Source organism: Salvelinus alpinus, chromosome 6 (genome assembly GCF_045679555.1).
Source record: "Salvelinus alpinus chromosome 6, SLU_Salpinus.1, whole genome shotgun sequence".
In the NCBI taxonomy this organism is placed as follows: domain Eukaryota; kingdom Metazoa; phylum Chordata; class Actinopteri; order Salmoniformes; family Salmonidae; genus Salvelinus; species Salvelinus alpinus.
The window spans coordinates 88916826-88922825 of NC_092091.1; positions in this window are offsets into that span (position 1 = coordinate 88916826).

Sequence of the window (6000 nt, forward strand, 5' to 3'; positions counted from 1 at the left end):
TGACCTAGTGAGATACACATGGAGGAAGTTTAATATCCTGACCTAGTGAGATATACATGGAGGAGGTTTAATATCCTGACCTAGTGAGATATACATGGAGGAGGTTTAATACCCTGACCTAGTGAGATATACATGGAGGAGGTTTAATATCCTGACCTAGTGAGATATACATGGAGGAGGTTTAATATCCTGACCTAGTGAGAGATACATGGACGAGGTTTAATATCCTAACCTAGTGAGATATACATGGAGGAGGTTTAATACCCTGACCTAGTGAGATATACATGGAGGAGGTTTAATATCCTGACCTAGTGAGATATACATGGAGGAGGTTTAATATCCTGACCTAGTGAGATATACATGGAGGAGGTTTAATATCCTGACCTAGTGAGATATACATGGAGGAGGTTTAATATCCTGACCTAGTGAGATATACATGGAGGAGGTTTAATATCCTGACCTAGTGAGATATACATGGAGGTTTAATATCCTGACCTAGTGAGATATACATGGAGGAGGTTTAATATCCTGACCTAGTGAGATATACATGGAGGAGGTTTAATATCCTGACCTAGTGAGATATACATGGAGGAGGTTTAATATCCTGACCTAGTGAGATATACATGGAGGAGGTTTAATATCCTGACCTAGTGAGATATACATGGAGGAGGTTTAATATCCTGACCTAGTGAGATATACATGGAGGAGGTTTAATATCCTGACCTAGTGAGATATACATGGAGGTTTAATATCCTGACCTAGTGAGATATACATGGAGGAGGTTTAATACCCTGACCTAGTGAGATATACATGGAGGTTTAATATCCTGACCTAGTGAGATATACATGGAGGAGGTTTAATATCCTGACCTAGTGAGACATTTACACTATATATACAGCAGTATGTGGACACCCCTTCATACACTATATATACAGCAGTATGTGGACACCCCTTCATACACTATATATACAGCAGTATGTGGACACCCCTTCATACACTATATATACAGCAGAATGTGGACACCCCTTCATACACTATATATACAGCAGTATGTGGACACCCCTTCATACACTATATATACAGCAGTATGTGGACACCCCTTCATACACTATATATACAGCAGTATGTGGACACCCCTTCATACACTATATATACAGCAGTATGTGGACACCCCTTCATACACTATATATACAGCAGAATGTGGACACCCCTTCATACACTATATATACAGCAGTATGTGGACACCCCTTCATACACTATATATACAGCAGTATGTGGACACCCCTTCATACACTATATATACAGCAGTATGAGGACACCCCTTCATACACTATATATACAGCAGTATGAGGACACCCCTTCATACACTATATATACAGCAGAATGTGGACACCCCTTCATACACTATATATACAGCAGTATGTGGACACCCCTTCATACACTATATATACAGCACTATGTGGACACCCCTTCATACACTATATATACAGCACTATGTGGACACCCCTTCATACACTATATATACAGCACTATGTGGACACCCCTTCATACACTATATATACAGCACTATGTGGACACCCCTTCATACACTATATATACAGCAGTATGAGGACACCCCTTCATACTCTATATATACAGCAGTATGTGGACACCCCTTCATACTCTATATATACAGCAGTATGTGGACACCCCTTCATACACTATATATACAGCAGTATGTGGACACCCCTTCATACACTATATATACAGCAGTATGTGGACACCCCTTCATATACTATATATACAGCAGTATGTGGACACCCCTTCATACACTATATATACAGCAGTATGTGGACACCCCTTCATACACTATATATACAGCAGTATGTGGACACCCCTTCATACACTATATATACAGCAGTATGTGGACACCCCTTCATACACTATATACACAGCAGTATGTGGACACCCCTTCATACACTATATATACAGCAGTATGTGGACACCCCTTCATACACTATATATACAGCAGTATGTGGACACCCCTTCACAGCAGAATGTGGACACCCCTGCAAATTAGTGGATTTGGCTATTTCTGTCACACCCGCAGTAGAATGGCCTTACTGAAGAGCTCAGTGACTTTCAACGTGGCACCGTCATAGGATGCCACCTTTCCGACAAGTCAGTTTTGTAAAATGTCTGCTCTGCTAGAGTTGCCACGTTCAACTGTAAGTGCTGTTATTGTGAAGTGGAAACGTCCAGGAGCAACAACGGCTCAGCAACAAAGTGGTAGGCCACACGAGCTCACAGAACGGGACCGCCGAGGTGCTGAAGCGCGTAGTGGGTAAAAATCGTCTGTCCTCAGTTGCAACATTCGCTACCGAGTTCCAAACTGCCTCTGGAAACAACGATCAGCACAGGAACTGTTCGTCTGGGGGCTTCATGAAATGGGTTTCCGTGTCCGAGCAGCCGCACACAAGCCTAAAATCATCATGTGAAATGCCAAGCGTCAACTGGAGTGGTGTAAAGCTCGCCGCCATTCGTCTCTGGAGCAGTGGAAACGCGTTCTCTGGAGTTATGAATCACGTTTCACCATCTGGCAGTACGACAGATAAATCTGGGTTTGGCGGATACCAGGAGAACGCTACTTGCTCCAATGCATAGTGCCAACTGTAAAGTTTGGTGGAGGAGGCATAATGGACTGGGTCTGTTTTTTCATGGTTCAGGCCCCTTAGTTCCAGTGAAGGGAAATCTTAACGCTATAGCATAACAATGACGTTCTAGACGATTCTGTGCTTCCAACTTTGTGGCAACAGTTTGGAGAAGGCCCTTTCCTGTTTCAGCCTGACAATTCCTGCTCGCACAAAGCGAGGTCCATACAGAAAGGGTTTGTCATGATCGGTGTGGAAGAACTTGACTGGCCTGCACAGAGCCCTGACCTCAACCCCATCGAACACCTTTGGGATGAATTGGAACCCCACTGTGAGCCAGGCCTAATCGCCCAACATCAGTGCCCAACCTCACTAATGCTCTTGTGGCTGAATGGAAGCAAGTCCCCGCAGCAATGTTCCAACATCTAGTGGAAAGCCTTCCCAGAAGAGTGGAGGCTGTTATAGCAGCAAAGGGGGGCCAACTCCATATTAATATCCATGATTTTGGAATGAGATGTTCGACGAGCAGGTGTCCACATACTTTTGGTCATGTAGTGTATATACAGTATATTCACAAAATATACATGGGGGATTGGAAATGATGCAGACAATTACATTGAAGGAAGCCACAATATATCTGCAATATTAAAGCTGAACTACTCCCTAAAACATAGAAAGAGCCTCAAAATTATGATTTGATTTATGTGTGTGTGTGTGTGTGTGTGTGTGTGTGTGTGTGTGTAGTGTGTGTGTGTGTGTGTGTGTGTGTGTGTGTGTGTGTGTGTGTGTGTGTGTGTGTGTGTGTGTGTGTGTGTGTGTGTGTGTGTGTAATGATTAGATTTGACACATTTGTGTAAACAGAGAGGAATCGGGCTTCAGCTAAGTGCTTTTGGGTTCATGTTGGTGGTGGTGGTTTTTGTGGTCATTTTCTGGAAAGGCTCTTTAGAACTGAAATGGAAAGGAGGGAGGGAGGGAGGGGCAGAGGAGGGGAGGGAGGGTGGGTGGGAGGGGCAGAGGAGGGGAGGGAGGGAGGGAGGGAGGGAGGGAGGGAGGGAGGGAGGGAGGGAGGGAGGGAGGGAGGGAGGGAGGGAGGGAGGGAGGGAGGGAGGGAGGGAGGGAGGGAGGGAGGGAGGATATGTTGAATCTCATGAATAACACATGAAGCCTATATCCCAAATGGTAGCCTATTCTCTATATAGTGCACTACTAGTGACCAGAGCCCTATTCCCTATATAGTGAACTACTAGTGACCAGAGTCCTATTCCCTATATAGTGAACTACTAGTGACCAGAGCCCTATTCCCTATATAGTGAACTACTAGTGACCAGGGCCCTATTCCCAATATAGTGAACTACTAGTAACCAGAGCCCTATTCCCTATATAGTGCACTACTAGTGACCAGAGTCCTATTCCCTATACAGTGAACTACTAGTGACCAGAGCCCTATTCCCTATATAGTGAACTACTAGTGACCAGAGCCCTATTCCCTATATAGTGCACTACTAGTGACCAGAGTCATATTCCCTATACAGTGAACTACTAGTGACCTGAGCCCTATTCCCTATACAGTGAACTACTAGTGACCAGAGCCCTATTCCCTATATAGTGAACTACTAGTGACCAGAGCCCTATTCCCTATATAGTGAACTACTAGTGACCAGAGCCCTATTCCCTATATAGTGAACTACTAGTGACCAGGGCCCTATTCCCTATATAGTGAACTACTAGTGACCAGAGCCCTATTCCCTATATAGTGAACTACTAGTGACCAGAGCCCTATTCCCTATATAATGAACTACTAGTGACCAGAGCCCTATTCCCTATATAGTGAACTACTAGTGACCAGAGCCCTATTCCCTATATAGTGAACTACTAGTGACCAGAGCCCTATTCCCTATATAGTGCACTACTAGTGACCAGAGCCCTATTCCCTATATAGTGAACTACTAGTGACCAGAGTCCTATTCCCTATACAGTGAACTACTAGTGGCCAGAGCCCTATTCCCTATATAGTGAACTACTAGTGACCAGGGCCCTATTCCCTATATAGTGAACTACTAGTAACCAGAGCCCTATTCCCTATATAGTGCACTACTAGTGACCAGGGCCCTATTCCCTATATAGTGAACTACTAGTGACCAGAGCCCTATTCCCTATATAGTGAACTACTAGTGACCAGAGCCCTATTCCCTATATAGTGAACTACTAGTGACCAGAGCCCTATTCCCTATATAGTGAACTACTAGTGACCAGAGCCCTATTCCCTATATAGTGAACTACTAGTGACCAGGCTACCCACACATCCTACCTGCACAGCTGGAGCGCACTGCCAAGACCAGAGTAGGCACATTTGAAATTTAACACAACCATTTTTTTGTGACAAAACTGTCGATAGAGTTGAAAATGCCATGGAAACGCATTTAACTTTAAAAAAATATATATTTGGCACATACATTTTAGCGAATGTTAACACAGACGCTGGGAGACGAGAAGCAAGTACGGGGTGTGGATTTAATAATAAATAAACATGAAAACAAACCAGGAACAACGTCTGGACATAAGAACAGGAAGATAACAACAAGTCTGACTGGGGAAACGAACCTGAGGGAGAGACGGGTAGAGGGATGGACATCATAGAAGAGATACAGGTCCAGGTGAGTCTCATGAGGCGCAGGTGCGCGGGAACCATGGTGACAGGTGTGCGCAATAATCACCTCACTGGCGACAACGAGCGACACTAAACGTGACAGTGAAAAAGTAAATTTTTGTGTGCCTTACGTCATCACGCACTCATTTTTTTTATCTGCAACGAGTCAGTTAGGTGGAAACACAGCGACGGTGGGGAAAATGCGCGTATTTTCTCTATGCGGATTCTAGAATATTCGCATGAAAATGTGTCGCCAATTGGATGGAAAACTAGATAATTATAAGATTATTATGGACAAAATGTATCAAACGGCAGTCAAGCATCGATCATCATGTCACCAGAATAAGACCCTCGATATTTATTGGAAAGGACTCATCACCTTTTCACTTTCACCCCCCTGTGAAGTTCATCATCATTTATTTAATCTGTAGCCTAATAAACTGCATGTTATCCTGAGTTGTAGCGGGAGGACCAGACACCACGTCACAGCGTGACTCCATGTTTAGTTCCATATGATGGTTATTTTACTGTATCAATATTTGCTCCACAAGCATTTCTTGCATAATTGAGTTTACCGGCACAAAAAGATCTCACCTTGTCGAGCATATTTTTTTGTTGTCGGCATTTTAAAAGTTTATCGACAAAATGTTCTGTTTCTTTCAGGCCTGTCTTGACTTTTTTTAAATTTATCAGACATGCACTTTACTTGCATACAAAGGTTGA